Source organism: Vanessa cardui, chromosome 25 (assembly GCF_905220365.1).
Source record: "Vanessa cardui chromosome 25, ilVanCard2.1, whole genome shotgun sequence".
NCBI classification, from domain to species: domain Eukaryota; kingdom Metazoa; phylum Arthropoda; class Insecta; order Lepidoptera; family Nymphalidae; genus Vanessa; species Vanessa cardui.
In genome coordinates, this window is record NC_061147.1 from 859,595 (window position 1) to 873,307 (window position 13,713).

General features: G+C 39.1%; 1 non-coding gene across 1 annotated transcript; it reads left to right on the top strand.

Moving 5' to 3' along the window:
* The first annotated feature begins 10,385 nt into the window (after positions 1 to 10,385).
* Trnas-gcu lies at positions 10,386 to 10,467 on the top strand. The gene has a single exon. It is a non-coding gene; the product is annotated as a tRNA-Ser (tRNA).
* Positions 10,468 to 13,713: the final 3,246 nt, after the last annotated feature.

Below are 13,713 nucleotides of genomic sequence, written 5' to 3' on the forward strand. Positions count from 1 at the left end.
CTCTCCAAGTGCACGCCACTGTAGTCATAGGTCCAGCAGTGGTCAAAAACGGGCTGATGAAGATGATGATGATGAGTATGCCCATATGTGCTGCTCCACTAGCAAACTTTATTTATCATAACTGGTTGAACCGCCAGAACCTCTTCTTTGTCGTCAACTGTCAAGTGTCGTAAATGTCGTCAACTGTTTCAAAAAATCATTGTTAATATGTACGCTAAGGTCGAGAACGAACAATCAAACTACATTCTATACAACCAATTAAAACTTCGAGTCGAAGAATACTTTTATTTACGAGATACAATGTCGAATGATAAAGAAACTGTTGATATTGGACAAAGAGCAATACTTCCATCTTCATACACTAGAAGTCCGAGGCATATGCAGGAATATGCCCAGTATGCTCTGACGTACGGTCGCAAGTTTCGACGTGTTGGTGTGATGCAAACTTTTACAGACTATATAAATTTAAATAATAAGGTACACTCAACTTTACATCGAGATCACACCAGCGAAAAAATACTCATAAATCATATGTTTCCGGATTCACTAAAAAGGAGATGTAGAGAACATATAAGTTTATGGGTTTCATGAACAATATGCAGCCTATCCAGAACATCATCGAAGAGGGGGAAATAGATGACGAACATTAAATGTAATATTTTTTTAAGGAATTGAAGATCTCGCATGTTTCTTAATTTGTTTCTTTGTTATTTGTGCATCCTTAATGATCAAAAATTAATTACATAGTGAAATTTTTAAAATTCATTTTGCTGCGATACATGCTCAGCGACCAGATGAGTCGAGATGGCCCAATGGTTAAAATGCATCTTAACCGATGATTGTGGGTTCAAAGCCCGGGCAAGCAACTAAATTTCAAACTGCTCGACGGTGATGGAAAACATTGCGCGGAAACCTATATGTGTCTAATTTCAATGAAATGTGTAGATGTACTAATGAATGTTTTACACGTAGCCGAATTTCATTGGTAGATTACCAACCCGCATTGGAGCAGCGTGGTGGACTAGGCTCGAAAACTTTCTTCTCAAAGGGAGAAGGGGCATTAGCCCAGCAGTGGGAAATTTACAATATGTTAATGTGACATTAATGTAATGCCCAGCGAAGCGGGTGGGTAAAGTTAGTCGAATATAAATTTGTGTAAAACTTCGGATCGATACCGATAGTAATAATCTAGTGTTGGCCGAAATAATAATTATATTTTTGTGGTTGGCAATGATTCTGATGCGAATTTTTTTTTTTTTTTATGGAATAGGTGGCAAACGAGCAGGAGGCTCACCTGATGGAAAGTGACTACCACCGCCCATGGACATCTGCAACACCAGGGGGCTTGCAGGTGCGTTGCCGGCCTTTGAGAAAGGAGTAGGCTCTTTTCTTGAAGGTTCCCATGTCGTATCGGTTCGGAAAAACCGCCGGCGACAGCTGGTTCCACAGAGTGGTTGTGCGAGGCAGAAAATGTCTAAGAAATCGCGCTGTTGTGGATTTTCGGACATCAAGATGGTGCGGGTGAAACTTAGAATTTTGACGAGATGTCCGAAGGTGAAATTCAGCAGCCGGGATTAATCCGAACAATTCCTCGGAACATTCCCCGTGAAAAATTCGGTAGAAGATGCAGAGTGATCCAACATCTCTACGCAAAGCCAAAGGATCAAGGAGATCGGAAAGGGCTTGATCGTCGATAACTCGAGCCGCTCTACGTTGGATGCGGTCAAATGGAAGGAGCTGGTACTGGGGAGCACCCGCCCAGAGGTGAGAGCAGTACTCCATGTGAGGCCGAATTTGCGTCTTGTAAAGTTTTAGGCGATGGGCCGACGTGAAGTACTGTCTCGCCTTGCTGAGCACACCGAGCTTCTTTGAAGCCAATTTGGCTTTGCCTTCCAATTGACCGCGGAACTGAACGAGGCTCGAAATATCAACGCCAAGTATTCCGATACTACCTGTAGCGGCTATCGGGATGTTCTCAAATCGTGGAGATACGACAAATGGTGTTTTTTTAGCGGTTAACGCGCAAACTTGCGTCTTTTTGGGGTTGAAATGGACTAGATTTAGCCGGCCCCAGTTCGAGACTTCGTTTAACGAAGACTCGATTTCAGACACAAGTTTGTTCCGGTTCTCTTCGACGTTTTCCCGAGAAATATTAGCGCGGCCGGTGTATAAGGTGTCAACGGTACTGTCGTCTGCATAGCAATGAATGTTCCCGATTTGCAACAAATCATTGATATGCAGAAGAAACAGAGTGGGTGATAGAACGCAGCCTTGTGGAACACCAGCATTGACGAATTTTAAGTCAGAGCATGCACCGTCGATAACGACCTTGATGCTCCGATCTGCCAAAAAGTTGGTAATCCAATTGCATAATTTCCCGGGAAGCTCATAAGAAGGAAGCTTCGAAAGAAGCGCTTTGTGCCATACACGATCGAAGGCCTTCGCTATGTCCAAGCTGGCTGTTAATGCCTCCCCCTTGCTCTCAACTGCTTCAGCCCACCTGTGAGTAAGGTAAACTAGAAGATCACCGGCTGAGCGACCCCGACGGAAACCATTCTGGCGGTCACTAATCAGCTGATTCTCCTCTAGGTACCGCAGGAGCTGGCAGTTAATAAGGGACTCCATTATCTTGGAGAGCAAGGAGGTGATGGCTATAGGCCTATAATTGGACGGATCTGAGCGGTTGCCTTTTTTAGGGATCGGATGCACCAAGGCAGTTTTCCAGGAGTTCGGGACGACGCCTAATGCGTAGGATTGCCGGAAAAGACGCGTTAAGACCGGTGCCAACTCGGGAGCACATGTCCGTAGCACGATTGGAGGGATTCTAAATTGTACTCCTTCCCTTCTAGATATTATTCTTGTTTCTTCTCTTGATTATGTTCAAAAGCATGGTCAATGCACTGCTGCAGCTTTCTCTTATCACGACCTTATTTTCCTATGTTACAAGATTAAACCTCCTAAAATGAAACCTAAAATTCTTCTGCAACGTAATTTTGCTGGTATGGACTTAGAGCGTCTGAAAGAGGATGCAGCTAAAATTGACTGGCAAGAAGTTTTGCTTGCACCATCTCTTGATGATCGGGTTGCAATTTTCAATTCCTTTTTGAACCAATTGTACGACGTACACGCGCCTATTAGACCAGTCCGAATTAAGCATCTTCCTGCTCCTTGGCTTACAGATGACGTAAAATCCTTGCAAAATAAAAAGAACGCCGCTAAAGCTAAATATAAGTGTAATGCGAGCGACGTAAATCTGGAAAAATATAAGAAAGCTAGAAATCATTGCAACAGAGACGAACAACGACGCCACATTCATAAATCTATTTCAGAGGAAGATGACTCAAGTAAAGTCTGGAAATTCCTTAAATCACTTGGAGTTGGGAAAGCTAGTCAAGAAAATTACTCTCAATACTGTGACCTCGATCAGCTTAATCAGCATTTCACATCCTCGGCTGTTATAGATGGAGCCACGAAATTAAGTACAATAAATCAAATTCTTGCTTCATCCACTCCAGATTTCTCTCCTTTTGTTTTTAGTCTAATTACTGAAAGTGATGTTAAGAGAAACATCTTAAGTATCAACTCTAATGCTGTTGGTTCTGACTGCATTAGTCGCAAGATGATCATTCCTATCCTTGACCTTTTGACACCTATAATCACGTCCATTCTTAATCACTCTATAACCACGGGTAAATTTCCCTCTGCATGGAAAGATGCTCAAGTGATTCCTATACCTAAAAAACCCAACCCTTCCTGTGTTACTGATTATCGTCCAATATCTATTCTCCCTTTCCTCTCTAAAGTCCTGGAGCGACTGGTACATCAACAGTTAAGCTTATACCTTTCCAAAAATAATCTTTTAAATCCTTTCCAATCCGGCTTTCGTCATGGTCACAGCACGACTACTGCATTAGTCAAAATTACCGATGACATTCGTTTTGGTATGGATAAGCAGCGGGTGACTGTGTTGACATTGTTGGACTTCAGCAATGCGTTTAACAGTGTTGACTATGATATTCTGCTGGCTTTCTTAAGGTCTCTTAACATATCTCCTAAAGTAATTGACTGGTTTCATTGTTACTTGGACGGGCGTCGGCAACGTATACGTGTTAACGATAATTATTCCAACTGGTGTGTACTAAATGCTGGCGTCCCCCAAGGTGGCGTGTTGTCCCCTCTTTTATTTTCAATATGTATTAACTCCATAACTAAACATCTATCTTCTCTCTACCACCTGTATGCTGATGATCTTCAGCTATACCTAACGTCGCATGTAAATGACTTACCAAACTCAATAAGCATAATCAACAATGACTTAGCACACATTTCTCATTGGAGTAAAACCCATGGTCTAACAGTTAATCCAACTAAGTCCCAGGCCATTATAATTGGTAGTCAAAAGTTATTACCGAAAATTGATTGGACTAATCTACCACCTGTGAAATTTGATGGAGTTCTTATTCCTTTTGAAGACAAGGTTGGGCATAATCTTTGATAAAACGTTATCATGGATTCCGCAGGTTACCGAAGTGAGTAGAAAGATGTTTTCGGCGATTGGTTCTCTGCGTAGGTTACAAAACTTTTTGCCCATACCTACCAAAATTACGTTAGCACAAACTCTCCTATTACCAATCTTAGACTATGCCGACGTATGTTATCTCGATTTAAACGAGGAGCAACTAAATAAACTTGAGCGCATTCAAAATCTCTGTATACGGTTCATATTTGGGCTTCGCAAATATGACCATGTTTCTGAATTTCGCAAAAAGCTCAAGTGGCTTCCAGTCCGCCTTCGCAGGAATACTCGTATTCTATCATTTCTTTACTGTATCCTATTCAATCCAAAAGTTCCTCTTTATTTAAAAGAGAGATTTAAGTTCCTTGGCGCTTCTCATTGTCGCTCTCTGCGCTCCGAGGATAATTTAATTTTGAGTATCCCTTCTCACTCTTCAACTTGTTACTCAAAATCTTTTACAATTAACGCAGCACGCTTATGGAACTCCTTGCCCTTAGCGGTACGTCGAGCTAAATCCCTTGAAATATTTAAACGTCGCATTTTCGAATATTATATTGATACTTGAAATCGTATTTTCATCCCTTACCTTTCTCCTCCTCCAATCCTCATTTATTTTAAAATTGTGTGTATGTTTTTCTTACTAGTTATGTGTGTATTTTCTCATTATATATGTATGTATTATTTTTACTACTTTATTATGTTTGTATTATAGTACACCTCCACCCTAAATTTATTTATTTATTATAATGTCCTATGCCAACCGGTTGCCTGGAAGAGATCGCTCTTCTAGCGATAAGGCCGCCGATTGTATACTCTATAACATTGTTTTTTTTTTCTGTTTTAAAATTTTATGTACTTTGCTTGGTGTACAATAAAGTATATTTCATTCATTCATTCATTCATGCCATCGGGTCCACTCGACTTGTGAATGTCCAAGGAAAGAAGTGCTTTCCGAACTGCACTTTGCCGAAAATTAACCTCCGGCATCGTCGTATCACATCGCGGGATTGATGGAGGTGACTTTCCTTGGTCATCCAGAGTCGAGTTCGACGCGAAGAGAGACCCTAAAAGATCGGCCTTCTCCTTCGCGGTATGGGCCAATGACTCACCGTCCCTGTGCAAAGATGGAAAAGAAGGCTGACAGAAATTCCCTAGGACAGCCTTAGCGAGAGACCAGAACGCACGTGTTCCTGATGGGAAGCGCACCAGTCTCTCGCCAATTCTGCCAATGTACTTCGACTTCGCCTCAGCTATCACGTTTTTGAAGGACCTGGAGGCAGAGTTATATTCCTTTCTGAATGTGCTGGTGTTTGTATCACGAGACGCCGATGCGTTAGCCCAGTCTTGGTAGCGTTTCCATTTTCGGCGTGAAGCCGTCTTACATAGGCGACCAAACCAGGGCTGGGACTTGCCAATACCCTATGCCAGACCAATGGGCACCGCAGAATATGGAATGAAAAGTTCCATACCCTGAAGCACCACATCGGCGACAGAGTCAGCAACAACGCTCGGATCATCCATCGAGAAACAAACTCGCCCCCATGGGTAAGATGCAAAGAAGGACCGCATCCCATCCCAATCTGCTGACTTGTAGTGCCACACGCGACGACAGCCCGCGAAACGAGGTCGTGAGTATCGTGTAACTGGCACTGTACTCCGGACGAGACAGTGGTCCGACGAGCCCAGAGGGGGATCGACGACAATCTTATAGCCGTCCGGATGCGAAGTCAGCAGAAGGTCCAACAGGGAAGGTGTATGATCCTCCAAGTCCGGTATTCGCGTTGGCGAGGTGACCAGTTGTGTCAAATAATAAGCCAAAGCGAAGTCGAGAACAGATCTACCCGCATGATCAGTGGTGCGTGATCCAAGCCACTCTGTATGATGAGCATTGAAATCGCCCAGAATAATGATCTCTGCGGATGGAGTCTGCTGCAGCACGGAATCTGTAGCCAATTGGACGTGCTCAACCAGTCGGTCGGTTTCGGCATTACCGCTATGGGACCTATAAAGGCACGCGTAGATTCGCGGATGGTCGTCGCAGTCTACGCGCAGCCAGATAATTGATAGGTCCTGCCCTTCAAGGCTGCCGAGGCGTCGAGAGCAGATATAATCTCTGACGTAAACGCACACCCCAGCTCGTGGCACAAAAGTATGCTCCAATTTGTACCCGGGGTAAGAGAGAAAAGACGTATCGGCAGGAGAAGATATCTGGGTCTCGGTAAGAAAGAGCAAGGCCGGCTTCGCCGTCTCAAGGTGAAAGTGAACGGCATTCAAGTTGGAGTTGAGTCCCCTTATGTTGCAGAAGTCCACATCGAGTGTGGTAGGGGTTGCCTTATGATGCCTGCTCCGCTTGCCCCGAACAGTGGCGAGCGCAAAATTGCCCCCCCCAGAATTCGGAGGGCAGCCTGGGCATCCCTGCTCAGGCGGTGTACGTCCTGAGCATGGATGCCCAGAGAGGGATTCTCCATCGCAGTCGCTGATGGTACCCTCCTGGGGTAATGTCACCAAATTCTGCACAACCATGTTTTGGGGGGAGAGGGATCGGGCCTCCGGAACTCTCACTTACCGGACGAAACGCGGTAGCATAGCTACCACTTCACGCCGATTTTAAGTGAGAGAGTGGTACTTCCCCGGGCGTGCCGGCCCATTCGACTGCAACCAAGAGGTATGCAGTGTGGCACTACCACTTGTAAAAAAATGAAATTAGTTTAACGTACTAAAATGCTCTCAACAAAGTACAGTCAGAGTAAGAAAACCGTCATTTTTAGAAGAAGAGTTAGGAGTAAAAAACGGGACATAAGCTATAAATATCTCCCTCCTCATATGAGAGCTACATGAGTCGTGAACATATACAACTTTGGAAATATTTGCTTCGATTGAATCAGCTAGCGCTTTTATAAATATAATATTAAACGAACTGTAATAAATCAAATATTAAACATTATTTTATTATTAATTGACAGAATCGTTTATAGTGTTTTTAATTGGTTATTATTGAAATAGTAACGAAACGCAATCAGCTAGATGAGAGTTCGTTGTACTCAACGGAGGAAGGTGAAAGAAATAATGTCGAACATGACCAACCAAACAAATGTTTATTTATAACATATAATTGATTTATATCTTAATTTACGACTGTCGTTATTTAAATTAAGTATCTGTTATACTTACTTATTAAGGTTCCAATTACAATTTGTTTTTAATGTTTTTGGCTAAAATTAACGCATTATAATTATGTGGACTGGGAAATAGTTTACTTTACACATTAATAATTACCTATTTAATTAAAAAAAATAAATATTGTGAAATTATAAACATTAAAAAGTATATAATTTAAAAAATAAAATGCATCGTTTGATATATTACTATCGTAAAATAAAATTAGTTGTAACTTTGAGAATAGTTTTACTGAACTATCTATTTGTAGATTCCTTATTATTATTATTTTTCTAATCTATACTAATATTTTTTTTTAATATGAGACAAAATCACATACATTGCTCTGATCCCAATGTAAGTAGCTGAAGCACTTGTGTTATGGAAAATCAGAAGTAACGACGGTACCACAAACACCCAGACCCAAGATAACACTCTACCGGGTCTCAAGACTCAAGACTCGGGAATCGAACCCAGGACCTCGGAGTGTCGTACCCATGAAAACCGGTGTACACACTACTCCACCACGGAGGTCGTCATATTATAAATTTGAAAGTAACTCTGTCTGTTTGTCGCTCTTACACGGCAAAACTGCTGAACCGAATTTTATAAAATTTGTTATAAAGCAAACTTGACCTCCAAGAAAGGTCATATGATACTTTTTTGCCTAACACGTGACAACCAACACCATAAAACGCAGGCGAAGCCGCGGGCGACTGCCAGTTTATAACATGTAGGTGGATTGGTAAACGGGTCGCTGGTTACCGCCCCATATTAAGTACTACTTGGTGGTAGGGCTTCGTAGTTGGTGGTAGGGCTTTGTGCAAGCCCGTCTGGGTAGGTACCACCCACTCATCAGATATTCAACCGCCAAATAACAGTACTCAGTATTGTTGTGTTCCGATCTGAAGGGTGAGTGAGCCAGTGTAACTACAGGCACAAGGGACATAACATCTTAGTTGCCAAGGTTGGTGGCACATTGACGATGTAAGGAATTGTTAATATTTCTTACAGCTTCATTGTCTATGGGTGATGGTGAACACTTACCATCAGGTGGCCCATGTGCTCGTCCGCCAACCTACATCATAAAAAAAGGTGAGAGGTAAAATTAACAATAACTTCAGTGCCAATACGCTACCTTAGGGAACTAAGAGCCAGCCTGCCTGTTATCACACTGACTCACACTGACTGACATAGTGTGTAGATAGTAAATTATAAAAAAAACTGTTTGAAATAAAGTTTTATTAAATTCAAAACTATTCATATAATAAAATTATTAGAATAACCGCTTTCTACTAAATGCATGTGTTATATACACGGTAATATACCAAAATATATTTTTTCATTATTTGTGTCTGGTGTTTTGTCCCGGTTAATCTCTGAAACGGCTGGTCTGATTTTGATATAAGTTTCACGAGCATAAAGCTCATGTTAAATTATAACGCTCACAAAGTTGCGGGCACAGCTAGTACTACATAATATAGTACTTAGCAAAAACATAACCAACATATATTGAGGTATAATCTTCCAAAAAAAAGATTTTCTAATAAACAACCGAATTGATAAAATAGAGTACTTTTTAAGAAGTCCTACGTTTAATTCAGGAAGTTTAATTGAAAAGGCGATTGTATTGTTATATGTTTCGACGCGAAATCATTACTTTTAACCTACACGTGTCAATAAAAAGCTAGAAACAATAAAAAAAATAGCTTCAGTCAGGCAGCCTGCACGTGAATGATACTGATATAAGTTCATGAAACGTGGTTGAATATTATTTTAATTAGGTTTTTTTTTATTGATGTCACATGACAGATGATTGTTTTCGCAATTAACATACAAAACGATTACGAAGAATGTGATATTTATTCAATTGTTTTATGAATTTATACTTTTTTGTAAAACATTTTTTTTTATCTAGCTGGGTCACTTGCGCCTTTCTTGGCGTGTCTTGCTGGGGGCACTGCCGTCAGGGATTGTGTGTCAAAGCAAAAAAAAAGTCAAAACCAAAATAACTTTTATTCAAGTAGGCTATTACAAGCACTTTTGAATCGTCATTGAAAAATTAAGTGAAGCTACTACCGGTTCGGAAAGTAGATTCTACCGAGAAGAATCCGCAAGAAACTCAGTAGTTAGTAGTTACTCTTTTCCAACATTTAAAATGTGAGTTAAATACAATTACATATATATGTAATATATCCCGCTTGGAAGTCAACAGGTATTAACTCCACGCTATTTTATCATCTATAAAATCTTGTATCGAATAATATGCCTTTTTACCAATGTATTATTTACAAACGATTTGAATTTACGTAACGGCAAAGTTATAAATGTCTGCGGTATTTTATTATAGAGACGGATACCTTACCCCAAGATTTTATTGACTTTGCGGAGTCGGTAACTTGGCGTTATGAGGTTATCCTTACTTCTTGTTCACACACAATGATTATCACTGATTTTATCAAAGTAATCAATGTTACTGGGAATATACATAATTGTTGTTGTTGATATAAATGGTGTCAGAAATGAAGGACATCCTTACGATTGTCTGTGTAGGATTTGACTGAAAGCCTGTGGATTTGTAAGTCATGGAGGTAATAGTTCATCTAAAAAGTTTTGAGGTATTCATTCATTTTAAATTTCATAAAAAAAGTTTAGATTTTTTATAACAATTTATAGTTAACAAAGATCTTTTTTATTAGACCAGTAATAACAAGACGAGGTGGCCGAGTGGTTAAGGCGTTGGACTGCTAATCCAATGTGCTCTGCACGCGTGGGTTCGAATCCCATCCTCGTCGGGATATTTTGCGACAACATTTCTTAAATACATCGCAATTAAACTTATATTTTTGGGAAAAATCTTTAACTCATCACAGAATTACTTGGTCGAATATTCAGGAGCTGCAAATGCGTTTTATCAAAACTCGTATATCTAATCCATCACGGCTATTTTAGTAGATAATCGTCTTACCTAACTAGCGCTTCATTGCTGGAAGCGTTTCTCTTCAAAGGTCTTCAATATTTTCTGTTCTGAACCGCATCTTGTACTTTTAATTCCGTGGCTCAAAGGTATGTGCTTAATTTGTGTTTATAATTCATCTTGTGCTCGGTGGTGAAGGAAAACATCGTGAGGAAACTTGCATGTGTCTAATTTCATTGAAATTCTGCCACATGGGCATTCCACCAACCCGCTTTGGAACTGCGTGGTGGAATATGTTCCAAACCCTCCTTACTTTACTTTTTTTTTAAATTGGTTTTTATTGAATTATACAGAACAAATAATTCCAAATTAAAATTAATATATTGATCTAGTATTCCAATAAAAAATGGCTTGTCATAATTAATATCCATATCATGAATTAATAAATGATTAAATACATCTATGATTTGACAAAAAAGTAATTTGGATTTTTTTTCAAAGTTAAAGGTTAATTTTGTTTATTGTTTAAAGATAATGGCCACGCTACCACCTAATGCTTGCGACTATTGGTGCGTGTTCATGGCATTGTATAAAAATGTTTTGTATTAAACAATATTGAAGTAGAAGATCAAAATACGTACTAATATTATAAACTTGTAAGTAATTCTGTATGTCTGTCTGAACTAACAATGAATCAAATTTGATGAAATTTGGTATGAAGCAAATTTTAACTCTTTACATTATGTATTACAATCATTATTATATCTAATCACCCCCCAACTAAGGTAATTCTTGCTAAGTTTATCCATCAAACTGAGCAAATGTTTGCTCTATATTTTTGTAAATTCCCAAAATATATTTTAGAGAATACCCACTTTTTTAACGATTAAAATATTAAAATATTTTACTATATTCTATTCCGTTAACTAAGTATCTATAAGGCGAATATATATTTTGTTTTTGTTACATTTATCGTACTGTTCTCATGTAAGTGAATCTGTCTTTTTGTGAATATATTCTTAAACCTCAAATATTTATTTAATTCGAATTTAAGTGCCTGACGTAATTTTACTTATTAATCAAGAAAAAAAAAAACTATCGCGTGATTTTTTTTACCGTAAAAGAAAATGTCCAGAGCTGATAATAATCGGCGAAACCGAAAACTTGGTATTATCATATTTTATAATTATGTATAATTTTAAATATAAGACATATATAGCCACATATGATCGTTTTATTTCAGTTTGCTTAAATCTATATGAATTCACTTATTCTATCGTCAAGAGGTTAAGGGTAATTCCACTAAGTTTCTTCCGCCAATTTTTAGCTATTAAGATAAGCCATCGTAGCCAAAAAATTTAGATAATCGTAGGCTGTTCTTGAAAGAGTAAATGTTCATCAGATTTATTAGGATAGACAGTCTTACTTGGTGTCAGGAGTTAGTGCAATCCCAGTTGGATGAGTATCACCGGCTCATCACATACTTTACCACCAAGCCACTGGTATTATTGTGTTCTTGTTGGGGCGTGAGTGGGCATGTAGTTACTGGCTCACTGTTACTAAATGTTACTTTGTTTCAGAAATGGATACAAAGTTTGTCCAAAAAGAACAATTGGTATAAAATACAAATGATCGTAGCCGTCTGCATGATATTTAATTAATTTACAATAAAGCACTTGTTGGTTGGGCTTTGTCCAAGACCATCGGGTTAATACCGTCTCATCGTAGCAGCAATACGTAGTATGGTCATGTTTGGGTTCGAAGGTATACCCTTGAGTCTTGAGTCTCTTGTCCAGTAACTGCACTAGTAGTAACATCTTAGTTCCCAAAGTTGGTGACACATTGTTTCCTTATAGCGTCAATGTCTATGGGGATATCGGCCTACCATTAAGTGGCCCATTTTCTAGTTTCCCTACTTATTTAAAAAAAATATGCAGAATCACCAAGAGTCAAGTTCTCAAGGAACCCCAAAATTCTCTGACATTTGGTCTGTTTTCATGGAGGTCTGGATATAGGTCAAGGCTAAGCACGCAATCTTCTTAATTATTAAATATTTGCGTGTGATTTCATCAGCATTTAATTAGCTGTATCATTAGTACGACTCCGTGTAATTATTTGCTTAAATTTTAATTCTTATTTAATCTTTTATTGATATTTTTTTAGTAAAGACTTACGCGGACGAGTAAATGGCCGTGTGATGGTAAGTTAATAGCACTGTTATACATACCATAGGCAATGACGCTGTAAGTAATATTAACCACTTGGGAAATAAAATGTTATGTCCCTTGTGCCTGATTAAAATGAAACTTGGTATACAAATTGTCTAGATCTCGAGAAAGGACATAGGGTACTTTTTTGGAAACAAAAGGGTAAGATCTCTTTCTATACCAGCCATCAACGTAATATTTTAAGTTAATTTGTAAATATATATTCATATTCTACGTGAGCAAAGCCGAAGCAAAAATAAAGGTTAGTACCTACCTTGGTTTTATGCCATCAGGTTAAGAAAGTGAGTTTGATTTATACTCTTATCTCAGTCCGTGATCGTTTAATCAGGCTAATAAGATCATGTTTACAGAAAATTTTAATTATTAATAAAAATAATATATAGCCGAGATGGTCCAGTGATTAGAACCCGAACCCAAGATTACGAGTTCAAGCCCTGGCAAGCATTACTGAGGGCGTCACGGTAGCACTCGAAAGCGATCCCGTGCCGCCCGCCCAAGGACGGAGAAGGTACCGAAGGTTCTTTGTTCAGAATACGACGACCTCCATGGTACACCGGTTTATTATGGGTACGCCACTCTGAGGTCCCGGGTTCGATTCCCGGCCGAGTCGATGTAGATTACCATTAGTTTTCTATGTTGTCTTGGGTCTGCGTGTTTGTGGTACCGTCGTTACTTCTGATTTCCATAACACAAGTTCTTCAGCTACTTACATTGGGATCAGAGTAATATTTGTGATGTTGTCTCATATTTATATTTATATTTATACTAATACCCATTATTTTTTTAAATAATAGGATTAATTGATCGGAATGATAAGAAAAATTAGGCTCAACTTAACGTTACCCTTGCCTTATTACAATAAAAAAACAAAATGTCATTAAATGTGTCAATAATTT